The sequence below is a fragment of the Ricinus communis genome, chromosome 5 (assembly GCF_019578655.1).
Source record: "Ricinus communis isolate WT05 ecotype wild-type chromosome 5, ASM1957865v1, whole genome shotgun sequence".
NCBI classification, from domain to species: Eukaryota; Viridiplantae; Streptophyta; class Magnoliopsida; order Malpighiales; family Euphorbiaceae; genus Ricinus; species Ricinus communis.
Genome location: NC_063260.1, coordinates 10391717 through 10407276, shown reverse-complemented (window position 1 = coordinate 10407276; position 15560 = coordinate 10391717). Strand labels below are relative to the sequence as shown.

Below are 15560 nucleotides of genomic sequence, written 5' to 3'. Positions count from 1 at the left end.
CAAAGACTTTCGAGAGAAAACCCTACGTTCAAATACAAAGAGTTTTTTTTAGAAGTCACTAAGAAAGAACTTTAGATTAGGAAATCCTTTTTCTTAGAATAATAGTAATTATTTTAAATATCAAGCAAAACTAGGTCCTCAGCCAATCTTCGATTCAACTACTTCCTCATCTTCTCAGACTCGCAAAACAATAACCTATGGTGACAACTTGATGGTTCCCCCATATTCACACCATCAACATCCCTTTTCTCTAATGTTTTCTTTATATTAATTTATAAATCTAGAAACATGATTAGATTTATTTTTGGATGTATAACATGACTCATATTATTAGATTAGGATTCCTCTCGATTTAACATGTTTTTGATTTTATTGGATTTTGAATATGATAATAGGAACATGTAAGGCTTTGAACTAATAATTTGATTTTATTGTATTTTGAATCTGACTAATTAAATGATTATGGGAACATAATTGATTTAGATTTCTAGGGTTGCATGATTGAAATTGAGAATTTGTCTTAAAATATTATATTTGCCTATTGTCAATTTGATTTTTAGGGTTTACATGTATTTTTAGGTTTTCTTCCTTAGATTTTATGTTTATTATTATGTTTTACATATTTTAATCATTTTTATCCTCTGTGCATGAAAAATCATCTCCTGGGCATGAAAAATTGAAGGAAAACCGCAAACAGACGATTCGAAGCCCTAGAACCGATCGGCCTAGCATAGAGCCGATTCGGCTCTGCATTGAGCCAATTCGCTCTATGCCCTAGATCAATTGGTTGTGCATGTTTTGGCATGACTTTTGAGGTTTTGATGTATTTCAGCAGTGTTTATATAATGTATTTAGTTTCTTAGGCATTTTTCTTTCATTTTTTAATTGAAGGAAGGGTTCTAAAAGCTAGGTTTAATTTTTGCACTTTTATTTTTGTTTTGTGCTTGATATATGCAAATAGTTGTGATGTGATTACCAAATTAAAACTAGATTCATAAACTCTAGGCCTTAAAAATTAGACCAAACATGAAAATTCTAGTTCATTAGGTTAAGATATGATAATTGGGCTAAATCTAAAATCAATATAGACCTAGTGGGTTTCGCTATGCTTTAGATAAATAAATTGGGTCATATTAGATTTAAGATCATATAATTAGACCTCTGCAATAAAAAGTAGTCCATCTAGACTTAAAGATTGAAATCAAAGTATAATTTGTCATTAGACTAGACTAAGTAAAGCCTTGTACATAATTAATTAGTAAAATAGATTAATAAATCGAACCTGAGTTGGGCTTAATAAAATGGGCTAGACTTAAGAGGACCTCACATGCTGTAATGAATGCTTGTAAATATAAACTATTGCATTTACAGGAAATAGCTTGTTCAATAATAAGAATAAAGACTAAGATACACAAATTAGAGAGTTGGCTTCTAAATCCATCTATGTATGTGGCGACACTTTCTTATGGAATCTAGTACACCACTCAACTTAGTGAAAGTGTCTCAAGAAATTATCCGGGTGATGACTTTATCTCAGCTCTAATGACTAGTTAACATATTCATTATTAGGTTGAAAAGCCTTGCAGTACCGTAATCGTTAGAAGCACTTAGATACGCACCCGAAATCGCTGCCCACGCCATCAAAATGAAACTTGGTCTTAAAGACTAGTTGCAACTAATTGGTTTCTTCCCAGGTGGTAAATCTACAATAGACTAAGTGTTCTTATAAGCGAATACATCCAATTCCGAATTCATTATTACTATCCAATTATCATATTGGCACGCTTGTCCATATGAAGTAGGATCAAGATTTAAAGAAATAAAAAAATAAAATTATGATGAAAGGTGAAAAATGTGAATAAGAAAGAACATGTGAGAGAGAATACTTTGACAACATAATCCATGAAAGAATCTTTAGAAATAGTATGATCATAATATTAAAGATAAGAAAAAATCTTGAAAACTCTAGTACTTGTCTAATAGGAACAAAAATGAAAGACGAGTTAATGGTAGTATGAGAACTAGATGGAGAATGAGGAGAAGAAGAAACACGTAGAAAAGAAAGAACGAGGGAATAAAGGAGTGAAGTGGTATTATCTGTATGTAAAATTGAGGTAGAATGATCTAACTCATAAGGAATGTGTATAAGGGGAACAACGGGAAGCACAATGGTTAAAGGATTAAATTTTTAGTTATTATGTATGAAAAAGGGAAAATAATTTCATAAAATATGACATCTCTCGAGACAAAACAAGTATTACACTTTATTTGATTGAAAATCATTAAAAAATTCATTTCATTTGAGAAATAAAACATGAGAGAGAAAGTAAAATACAATGTTAAAGTTCAAAGAGATATTTTGGTGTTATGAAATTATTAACTTACTAATATGGAATTTATTTAAAAATCTCACATATTTTGTTAGAATTTAATTTAGCTATAATTAATTTCGCAAATTTAATTATGTAGAATTCTAAACTAACTTTTATTTCAATCAAAATGCATAAACTTTATATCTGCAAATAAATTCCATAAATTTTTGGATTTCAATCAAACACTATGTTAGTGTCAAGATCATACATATTATAACCCTTAACGCCAAAAGAATAGCCAATGGATATGCATCTTTTAGATCTAGCATCAAATTTTATTTTATTGCTTACAATATCAGTTGCATACATAAACATCCAAAAGACTTAAATTGTTAATAAAAAGGAGGTTTTTGATAAAGGAGTTCAAAAGAAGATTTATGATTGAGAATAGGAGAAAATAGTAGTAAGAATTGTATCACCTTACAACGACAAATGGAGTTAAGCATGAAAAGGAATAGATTTGGCCATATTTAAAACATGTTAGTACTTCATGCAATAATATTTTGCTAAGGAATGTATGCACATGCTGTTTGGTATATCACCTCTAGATTGATAAAAGGAATTGAGTGAAAACTTATGAACCCTAGTCAGTTCAAATGATTTTGGCATAGGTATTGAATTGAGTTTGAGCAAAATTATAGAAAGAAAAAAATTGAACCCATTATGAAGTGTCAGATTGTCTTATCAAAAGTCCATGTACACTTTGAAAAACCATCCAGAATAATAAGAAAATAATGATTTTCTTATTAAGATCTGATTGGGAATAAAGTCCTTATACATCCATATGAATTAAATCAAAATTATTAGTTACATGATCAATTGAAATAGGAAATGGTAGCCTCATTTATGAGAAATTATTACATAGACTTAGTCCACCACATCTTCAAAAGACTTAGCCAATAAAATTATAATACTTTACTCTATTTTTACACGTCAGTTTTACTTTAAAATTAACTACGGTTAATAAATCAGTAAATGCTACATTCTCCCTATGACAAATAAAATAAAATATCTACTTCTATGATTTCTTCTACAGAGCCGCCAACACCAAAAAAAGGTATGTGTTTCAATATTCTTTTACTGATTTTTAGTTATTTCTAAAAACAATTTGTACGATCTTTGTTTCTTAAAGATTTCTTTCGGATTATTCAAGGAATTTCTTGTTGGGCATTTCCTATTTAGATTTTTTTTCCAATTTATTATGTTATGGATATTTATTTCGATTGGAAATTTTTTGCTCGAATTTATAATTTAAATTATTTTCAGGTATTATGTTTTAGGTTTATTTTAATTGAAGTCTAAAAATTAAGAATAACTGTATATTTTAGATTACAATACTTTTTAATGGTTCTTGAATTGAGTCTTATAATTGGGCGTTCCAATTAGTTGTGTTTAAATTTCTTTTAATTAATTGCATTGGGGTATTTTTTTTTCTTTAGGTGAATAAATTTTAAATAATTACGAAAAATGATAGAGCTACAATCTTGATCTATATAAAAAGTAAGATTAATAAGATACAAGATGGATTGAATTAGTACAGATTCTTGTTTGTTAATTATTAGATAACATTAAATTAAACTGGATTATTTAACAACTGCGCAGTGAGAAGTTGAAGACTTACTTAGTTGCTGCCAATTGTTTGCTACATATCTTGTAGGTGATACAGGTGCTCTGCAAATGCTTTTGTTAGTAGGAGATTTCAATTACTATGAGTTGAGTGCAATAAATTATATAGCTCCTTGATTTTCAAAAGGAATAGATAAGGTTAATTAGGATTGTCATTCTTGTATGACAATATTTATATAGGTGTTTGTAACTGATTATTTTTATTTGTGTATATGATGGAAGTTGTAATATGGGTATATTTAATAATGTTTCTTTATTTTGTATTAATGTATTCAATATGGAGTTTCTACGATTGAAATAGCATAGGACCTAGCTATGAGAGTTAAAGATTATTAGTTAAAGCATAGGAACTAGCTACGATTGCAACTTGTAAGAATAAAATTATTATTTATATGCTTTTGCCTTCAACTTAAAGTCTATCATTTGAAACCCCTTTTGTTCATATTAATGGAGTTTAATATTGGTGCCTTAATTGCCTCACTATCTTCAATATTATTATGGTTGAAAATTTTCTTTCTCATGAAATCATCTTTTTCAGAGTTAAATTCAACTATCCAATTATCAACTGTATTGTCTATATGGTGGAAACCATCCTCGCATATTTTTGTACTTTCCTTAATCCCTTGGCCTTTTATGACCAACTCATGGGCGAATTGTATGATGCGATTTCAAAGCTCAATTTCTGGCTTATCATCATTGCAACTTTATTGTCAAGTCTCATAGTGCTCTTGATACATTCCTTTTCCTACTTCATTAGTCCAACACTTAAGAATGTATTGTTACATTCTTAATGCACAATACTTTTAAAGCATGTGATCAAAGAAATCCTGAAGATTTAAATTTCTTACAAGTACACTTAATCTCTAAAGATGAAGCGTTAAATTTGATAGTTCGCATTCTTAAACTCCCACCTTCCATCGTAACTTCTAAAGTATAATTAGCATCACAACTTGCAACGTCCTTGAAAGTTGTTGCTCTAATCCCATCAAGAGCTTCTTTCTCAAATACTTTGTATATTTTGTATGTATAAGTCTGAGTTGCATGATTTAAAATTTCACTATTTTTAATTGCTCGTGTAGGGATGCCTTTTCTATCAATTGAGATCCTCTTCACTTTTATTAGAATGCCAACCTATTACTAAAAACTCAAAAGCAAGAACAAACTTTGTGATAGAAATTGATTTATTAGCAATTCTATTCAAAATATTATTTGTGCTCCCATTCCTTTGTAAAGACTTGATCCCAGCAGAAAAGATAGTCTTACTAAGAATTGTCCACCACTAATGATGAACTTTATATAAATTAGTCAACCATCCACGACTATGAGATTCTATAACCATAAACATCATTTTATCCCATGTCTCTTGAGACTCTAGTTTTGATTCATACGGTTGGAGACATTTGTTAAATAATTTTATGAAATTCACAATTGCCATTAAGACTATGCAAATGACAAGGGATATTTTATGATATATGCCACAGACATAGGCGATGGTATGTATTAGGAAGTACTTTAGCAATTTCTTTAGCCATAGCTTAGTCTTGATCAATGAATATGGTTTTAAGTGGACGATTGCCATAGATTCCAAGAATGTCTTAAAGAGCTAAATAAAAGAATTAGTTGTCTTACCTAAAAGAAAGGCACATCCAAGCATTACATTTTGCCAATAATGATTAACTCCTACAAAAGGTGTATATACCAAATTATGTTTATTAGTGCGGTTAGTTGTGTCAAAAAACTACAACACCTCCAAAGCATTCATAATCACTTCTTGATTTGCGGTCTCTTTAAAAAATATTAGTCATTCAATTATTTTGATCAACTTGTACATCCCAATTGTAATACTATTAAATAAAATTAAAAAAATATTAATTAAAATAATAATAAATTAATAAATACATAAATAAAGAAGAAAATTTTTTCTCTTTTTCTTCTTCTTCCCTTTTCCTCCCTCCCCCCACCACCCCCCCCCCCCCCCCCCCCCCCCCCCCCCCCCCCCTTACCTCCCTTCTTTTTTTCACCGCCTGCCACCTTCTCAAGCCACCGGCAGCTTCTTTTTTTTTCTTCCCCTCCCTCGCCGGCGTTGCCTCCTCCTCCCTCTCCCTTGTTGCCGATGTCGAACTTGGAGAAGGGAGCTGTCGCCGTCCTTTCGCTTGTCCGACGCTGGAAACGAGCTCCCCGTCATAAAAAATCCCCAAGCCGAGCTCCCCAACCGTTTTTCCTATGCCGGCAAAAGTGTGCAGCCTGGTCGGAGCCGAAAATTTTCAGCCTCAATTTGGTGGCTTCTAGCGAGTTTCTGAAAAAGAAAACAGTTGCATTTTTTACTTCATGCAGCTCAAGCTTCATGTAGGCACTTTTGGATTTGAAATCCGACACCGTTTGTGGTACTGGCTTTCGAGCCCGGTGTTTTCCAGAAAAGCAAAATTTTGAAATTTTGACTTGATATAATTTTATTTATATTTTAAAAATTATTTAATAATGTTACAAAATATTATTTCTATTAATTATCAATGAAAAATAATTTAATTTAATTATATTTAATTAATTATAATTTAGTTATAAATATCATAAATTAATTAGTATGATTAATCATTGTTCTATTATGTGATAGATGTGATTGTGGTTGATTAGTCTAAATATCACAAAATTTTTATGGGTTGGTGGTGAAATAAATATTAATAATGGACCGTCTGTAATTAATTAAGATTTATGGTGTGTTGTAGAGTTGGAAAAATATGATACAGTTTTAGTGGTCCGAATCTCGCTAAATAATTGCAAAATATTTGAAGTGTTTTTAGCAGGTTCTGGACCCGTTATGCGGGAGGTAAACGTCCTTATTTTAGGAAAGATTCTGCCAAATTTTCTGTAGAATTTTCAAGTTGGAATTTCTTAGGCAGTCTAATCTAGGAGTACAGGTTTAGAAAATTAAGAATATCTTATTAACTGAGTTATTTTTGTGAATAGATAATCCATTTGTCCAGCTAGTTCCACCCGAGACGTAGAAATAGACTGCACAGTGCGGCAGAATTGTGAGTTAAAGTCATATAATCAACTGCACTTGTGTCATGTTTAAATTAAATGCAATGCTAATGGGTTTATGAGTACTATGATTATTATTAGCATTATTACCATTAATTTTATTTGATTAATAATTATTACAAATACTAGACGCATCATTGTTATAAATTCTATTTTCATTATTCTCGATATCCTTATTGTCATTTATTATTATTATTATTTTTGGCTATTATCTTGATTTTTTATTTTATTATTATTATTACATATGATTTTTATGTTTGCTATAATTGTAACTTCGGGATGAGGCGGCAATAGAACATGTCACCTAATGAGTTGCATCAGGACCGCGTGCATACCATTATTAATCTGAAACATAAAGTAAAAGATTATTTTTGGAAATTGCCCTAGTCAAAGTCGTTTACCACTTGGTTTAGCAAATTTATAAATTTAGTACTCTTACGATTAATAATACTAACATCATCCCTGTCATTATCAGGTGTTGTATCTGCATCTCCAATGTACACTTGATCCATTAAAGATTCAATAACTTCGTCGTCCTTTCCATTTCAATTGGTATATAAAACACTAATAGAAAAATTATATTAAACAATCAATTAAAAGAATAAGAAAATGAATTATATATTAAACATGTTTTTAATTAAACTCCAATAAGAAAATAGACATTATTCATATTCAGTCGCAAGAAAATATTTGTATCTTTCTTTCTGCTAAAATGATTGTTCATATTCATTATAAACATTACATATAATCACTTTAGCAGAAAGAAAGATACAAATATTTTCTTGCGACTGAATATGAATAATGTCTATTTTCTTATTGGGGTATGTATATATATATATATATATATATATATATATATATATATATTCAATGGAAATAATAATGTATCTGCATCTCCAATATACACTTGATCCATTAAAGATTCAATAACTTCGTCGTCCTTTCCATTTCAATTGATATATAAAACACTAATAGAAAAATTATATTAAACAATCAATTAAAAGAATAAGAAAATAAATTATATGTTAAACATGTTTTTAATTAAACCCCAATAAGAAAATAGACATTATTCATATTCAGTCGCAAGAAAATATTTGTATCTTTCTTTCTGCTAAAATGATTGTTCATATTCATTATAAACATTATTCATATAAATAAATAATATATATATATATATATATATATATATATATATATATATACATATGTATATGTATAAATATGTATATATATATGTATTCAATGGAAATAACAACAATATGAATACGATAACAATTAACAAAGAATTATATTTGGTACCTGGTTTTGCTTTTATCCAACAAAAGAAGAGCTGAGTTATTTTTTCACTTTTATCCCACAAAAGAAGAGTTGAGGTTTTTTTGTCCGATCAACATTTTTTTTTAGAGAAGAGTTGGCTTTTTTTACTCCGATCAGTAGAGAACAAGGTCTTTTATTTCTAGATTTTTGTTTCTATAATCTAGGTTTTTTGTTCTTACCTCGATAGTGTTTTATTATTACAATTATTATTATTATTTCTTTACTATAATATAGACTATCTCAAATGGTGTTGTATGAATAGTAGTTACTATTATACCACCATTCTCCTAGCGGCAATCATTTACATAGATTGCGAGAATGTCATTACTAAACACAATTAAGACTACTAGCTTAAAGTGATTCAACCTAGAAAGAGCATCAACAACTGTGGTTTCTTTCCCTTACATGAAATCTCAAAATCATATCCAAATAGCTTAACAATGTACTTTTGTTAATGGGTTTTGTGATTCTTTGCTCCAAAAAAAACCTTTAAGTTGTGATGTCAGTTTTAATAAGAAAGTGTTCGAACCTCAAGTAGTGATCCCACTATATTAACTACATATACTATAATAAGTTGTTTCTTATAAACTGATATAGAATGATGTTTAAGGGCTAAAGCGTTGCTAATAAAGCTATTAAATGAGAGTCTTTTATAAGTACTGCTCTAATTCCCACATTTTAGACATCAATCTCAATAACAAACTATTTGGTCATGCAAGGGAGTGCTAAAATAAGGGCAAAATACGAGGCATGCTTAAGCTTCACAAAAGCTAATTGTACTTAAAGGGACTTAGAAGGCATCTTTTGGTAATAAATAAATAAGGGGCTTAGTAATAAATTAATACCCTTGTATAAATCTCTCTAGAATCTAGTATGACCGAGAAATCCTTTTAAGTTTCTTAATGTTCATAGGTGCAAGCTAGTTAATAACTGCTTCAGTCTTTCTGGGATCTATGAAAACTCTATCAACAGAAATATAGAGCCTAAGTATTCTACAAAAGCACCCCCAAAGGAACATTTACTTCACTTAACAAATAATTGTTCTCAACTAACTTCTAGAATATCAAGTGTTGCACATATTCTGTCAAGTTCATTTTGTAAATTAATATGTCTTAAAAATACTATGATAAACTTCTTAAGAAATGGCTTGAAAATGTCATTGATCAAGAAATGTTGACAGAGAATTTTTTAGTCCAAAAGGCATTGTCAAAGTCGATCATAACTATCTTATGATACTCTGATCATAAGTTGATCATAGAGAATATAATAACACCATGAAGTTCATCTAATAACTCTTTAATTAAAGGGATAAGTCCATTTTTGACAATTTGCTTATTGAACACTCGATAATTAATACACGTTCTCCACCTATTAATACACATTTAGTCACTTTCAAAAAGTTGCTCCTCCTAGATTGAACCAAGGAGACAAACTTTGGACCAAGTCCTGAAATATACTTGTTGTTCTTATGCTCCTCGGTCCCCATAGCATAGGGTGCGTACCTACTCAGCTGCACAAATTGCCTAGTGTACTCTGCCACTGACAGGTCGCCCTTAACTAGCCTCTCGAACCTCTCTCTGTACTCCTACCTCACATTGAATGTGATGAAATACTCCTTGAACATGTCCCTAAATTGTCTCTATGACGTACCAACCAAAAAGGGACGAATATAATCCCTGAACCACTGAGATGCTATCCCCTTTAGAGAAAATCCTGCCATCTCGATGGTCCTCTTATCTGAACAGTGTAAATCCGATGTCATCTTCTTAACCTCGTCTAGGAAGTCCAAAGAGTCCCTAGATACCCCATCAAACTCCATGAGTCTCAGTTTAGTATACTCAGACATGGGGACCTCATCCAGATTCCCGATACTTGACTTATTACTGCGGCTCCCTGAACCCTAGGCAGCCTACTGTTGTTGAAAAGCCAATAAATACTTTAATGCCCTATGTATCCCGATCATGTTAGCTATAAACGCTTCAATTAAGACTCCACCAGCACCGGGTGCCTCCTCAGCCTCGCCCTGATCTGGCCGGGCTACCGCTCGAGGCCTACCTCGCTTCCTGGTATCACGGGCTGGTGCTGGTGAGGCCGACTAGGTGGAAACCTCAGATTGGGCCTCTTGGGCCGCTACTGCTCGAGTCCTCGGCATAGCAAAAACTGAAAATAAATAACAAGATATCAAAATAACAACACTCTCTAACATATAGCATAGATACTAGAATCAACAAAACATGTAAGGACAAACTTGATCCTCATTCTACAATAGCTAAGGAAGCTAACCTAGATCGAAGGAAATCTAAACCTAGGCTCTAATACCAACTTTGTCACAATCCGATCTGTGGGCTCGTGACCGGTACTAGGAAATGGGTAGGCTTAAGGTCACCGAAACCTGTAGCAAGCCTAAATAGCCAAATATCCAAATAAACGCATACATGATTATAAATTATTAAAATAAACCAACATCTCACTCACAAATCTGCATAGAATTAAATTGATCCTCTAGCTAGATTACTAGCAATTATCCCATAATTTTTAACATACCAAATTAAAGTAAGGTACCAAGTACATTACTGTGGGAAGTCTAAAATTCCAAATAACTTAAAATACAGAAGCAAGATTTAACTACAATAAGCCCGTAGGTGAAAGAGAAGTCGGGCTGCAAAAGAAGTCGGTGGAGAACCCAGCTGTCACCTGAAAATTTAGAAATTGAGACTATCAGTCTCAGGAGTGAGTTAAAATTATATATTTGAAGTAAAACAACAATAAATGTACGTATGCAATGGTTGATAAAATAAGGTGGAACATCACAAAATGATAAGTAAATGCCACAACATAATTTAAAATAATTAATTTTTAACTCATAAGAGACGAGCACTTTAGCAGAATCCTAACCCCAATACTAGCAGTCTTTCGACTCTCTTATTCTAATAGGACTGACGCCCATAGAGCGAGCTCAATCAGGGTCTTTAATCTAGCCTGGTTACTTGACTCCCAATGAACCGACGCCCATAAAACAACTCTCAACCAGAGACCTTTCCCCTGGCAATCAAATTCTCACAGCCCATAGAGTTATACTCAACCAGCGAAAATTCCAAAAATATTCTTATGTTACCTTCCTTTGATGAATATCAATGTGCACGCGGTCCTGATACAACCCATCAAGTGGCAATGTTCTACTGTTGTTTCATCCTGAGTCAATATGGAATCATAATATCAACCATGTGGAAAATGATATAAATAGCAAGCAATTTAGCTATTGTTCAATAGTTTACTAAATAATATTAAACAACACATAAACTTAATTAATTAGGTAAATAGTAAATAGATAAGTAATTTCGTAAAAATATTATTTAGATGAATAATGAAAAACTATTCTAAATTTATAAATCAATAAATTAAATAACTAATAAATAAATAATTTAAATTTATGAACCATTCAATTAAAGATAGAATGAGAAATATTAAAAATTCTCAAGTAATATCCACCATAACAAAAAAAAAAAAATATATATATATATACACACACAATGATAATAATACACGAAATAATTACTAATTGAAAATGCTATATAAAAATTAGACAATGACATATGTATAGAAGATATATGACTTTAATTCACAGTTCTGTCGTGTTCCGTAGTCTGCTCTTACACCTCGGGTGGAACTGGCTGGACGAACGGAGTATCTATTCACGAAAATAACTCAATTAATAAGGTATTCATAATTTTTTTTCTAGGCCTAGACTCCTAAATTAGATTGCCTAAGAATTTTCGACTTGAAAATTCTACCAAAAATTCGATAGAACCTTTCCTAAAATATGAAAATTTACCTCCCGTATAACATACCAGAACCTGCTAAAAATACTTCAAATATTCCACATTTATTTTATAGGAGTCGGGTCACTAAGACAACATTATTTTTCCCCAACTCCGCAATGCAATTCAAACCACAAAATTATTTATCTGCCCGACATAAAAATTTATTTTTCAACCATCTCATAAGCAATTTACTAAAATTTAAACTGATTATACACAACCATATTTATCACAAATCAAAATAATAATTAGTCAATATTAATTAATTTATAATATTTATAACTAAGTTATTAGTTAATTAAATATAATTAAATTGAATTATTTATTATTGACAATTAATAGTAATAATATTTTAAAATTTTAAAATAATCTTTAAAAGTCTAAATAAATTATACCGAGCCAAAACGCAAACTTCTGCGTGTCCGAAAAACACCAGGTCCGAAAGCCGGTACAGCCAACGGTGTCGGATTTTAAATCTGGAGACACCTACACAAAGCTTGAGTTGCGGGGAGTTCAAAGACACCAAAATCACAGCCTAACTATTGTCGAAAAATGCTAGATCGTGGAGGAGGAAAATAAGCTCCGATGAGGCTATACAAAGGCTGTTGGTGGAGGAGAAACGGTGGGGAGGAGCTGACTTGGGGTTGTCGACAGTGGGGAGCTTATTTTCAACATCGGATATGCGATAGGTGGACGACAGGCGGCTAGTCTTGTGTCGGTAGCGTGGGAGGAGACTTCCCTTCCTTCAAAAAGTCGACGGCAGCAAGGAAGGAGGAGAATACGACATCGCCGACAAGAGAGATAAAAGGAAAAGAAGCGGCGGCTCCATGAAGAGGTGGCAGGCGGGGGCGGAAATTGAAGGGAGTGAAGGAGAAGGGAGAAGAGGGTGACAAGGAGAGAGAAGAAGAAGGGGAAGGGAAAAACTTTGTTATGTTTTTTTTTTTATTTAATAATAAAAAATGAAAAAATGTAAATGAATCTCCCTCCAAAAAGTTACTACAATAACACTTTTGACCCAATTATTTATTTTTTATTATTTATTTATTCATATATATAAAATAATTAACTCATCATATTTAATGTAATATTAATTTAAAAAAATTTATCAAATTACCCTCGATAAAATTAAAACAATTAAAATTTAAATTCATAGGTATTACATGTGATTTGCTTTTTTGTTTTAGTACTTTATAAATATGACCGTTAATAAATAACGGCCAAAGTGTACAACATTGTTAGTAAGTACTAACGTGGCAAATGGAAAAGTAGTGGCTATTGAATGCTATGTTAGAATCTCTTAACTTTGTTGTGCAATTTAATTGTTATTTGCTAACAGTCATATTCATAGAGTACCAAAATAATAAAAAGCAAGCTATAGACCTTAAAGTGAGAATATTAAATCACAATGTAGTTTAGTAAAAAAATACTATAGATATTTTATAATTATTTTTGAAATATATAATAATGTATTTTAAAGTCATAAATATGTATATCAATAAGAAAGAAATACAAAAAAAAAAAGAGAGTCCATTAATAAGTCTACGAAACCGATTTAGTTGTAGCTAATATATTAAATTCGATATAGAAAATATTAGGATATAAGTTGGTAGTCTAATTTAAATAAAAAATACAATAAATATCTTATAATTATTTTTCTTGAAATATATAAATAATTTATTGTAAAGTCATAAAATATGTATATCAACAAGAAAGACATATAAAAGAATTTTAAAAGAAAGAAATAGCAAGCCTTAGGTATCGAACCATAGGTGACAAGATAAAATATAAGCATCTCAACCACCCAGACCATACACTGTAAAATAATTCTGAATCGAGTCAACTCATTCAAAACCAAACTTTTTGTTTGGTTCAGTTTGGTTTTAGGTGAAGAAAATTAACAAATTTCGTTTCAGTTCGGTATGCACACCCTTGTATAGTTGCACCAATACACACTAAAAAGACTCTTAAAAAACTAAAACTACAAAAAAAAAAAAAGAATAATATAGCACCAAGGCACCTAATCGTTTAGGGTAATAACAAAATAGAAGAAACTAAAAATTAGTCTGAAATTGAAAAACTAAACTGATAAAATAGGTTAATCCAACCAACAATTTCAATTTTCCTTTAGAAAATTTTTTAGTTTTAGTTTTCTATATCAAAAACCAACGTTTCGATTAATCATCTGAATAAATACATACATATATATATAATTTTTAACATATATAATATATATATGTATTTATTATAATTGTTAATTATGTGTAAATTTTATATTGATTTATATAAATATAATTAATATATTAATTAATAAAAAAAATTTTTTTATTAAAAAGCAAGTCTAATCTCAAAAGAAATAACATAAGTAGAGAACTTCATTAAATTATATTATGGTTTAACGTATTTTTACTTTAAGGTATGTGGTTTGCTTTTTTATTTTAGTACTTTTTGAATATGACCATTGGTAAATAACGGTTAAAGTGTACAACATCGGTAGGTGCTAATGTGGCAAATAGAAAAATAGTGACTAGTGGATGCTACATTAGAATCTCTTAATGTTGTTGTGTAATTTGGCCGTTATTTGTTAACAATCATATTCACAGGGTAATAAAAAATAATAAAAAGCAAACCATATACTTTAAAGTGAGAATATATTAAACCATAGGGTAAATTGCCCAGCTGGTACCAAACATTGGGACTGTATATCAATTTGATACAAAAACTTTAATTTGAATCAAAATGGTACCAAAAGTACAAAAAGATATATCAATTTAGTCCAAATGCCTAATTTCCGACAACAGATGGTGACGTGGCAAGCTGAGGAGGTATATTCCGGTTGTTTCGCCCCCTCAGCGTGTGCCACGTTAATTAACTTTGTCTCCTCAACTTGTTACATCACCATCCGTTGTCGAAAATTGGACATTTGGACTAAATTGATATACTTTTCTGTACTTTTGTATCATTTTGATTCAAATTAAAGTTTTGATACCAAATTGATATACAATCCTAAGGTTTGGTACTAGCTCGGCAATTCACCCTTAAACCATAAGATAGTTTAGTAAAAAATTTTCTTTATTATTATTATTATTATTATTATTATTAATTTATTGACTAATTGAATAAAAGGAAAAGCATACTAAATTGATAAGAAACCTTCAAGGATTGAAGCCATGAACCATTTGTTTATGTGAATTTGTGATTTAAAGCTAAAGAACCTCTTAGCAATTCAATACACCCACCCAAGGAAAGTTATAAATAAATTGAAAAATGACGGTCTTTAGATTATAACCTAGAGGAAACTGAGTCCTTCAACTCAACCTTTAAACGCCACAAAGAATAGATCAATTCCTTTGATAAGTTTGTTTGCATTCACTTAAGAGCACAAGGTTCA

General features: G+C 30.7%; 1 long non-coding RNA gene across 1 annotated transcript; it reads right to left on the bottom strand.

The window, feature by feature from the left end:
- Positions 1–9634: 9634 nt before the first annotated feature.
- Positions 9635–13129, bottom strand: LOC107262178. Its single transcript, XR_007216197.1, has 5 exons — positions 12568–13129; positions 11968–12042; positions 11470–11546; positions 10638–11048; positions 9635–10514 (listed from the first exon to the last, which is right to left on the bottom strand). It is a non-coding gene; the product is annotated as an uncharacterized LOC107262178 (long non-coding RNA).
- Positions 13130–15560: the final 2431 nt, after the last annotated feature.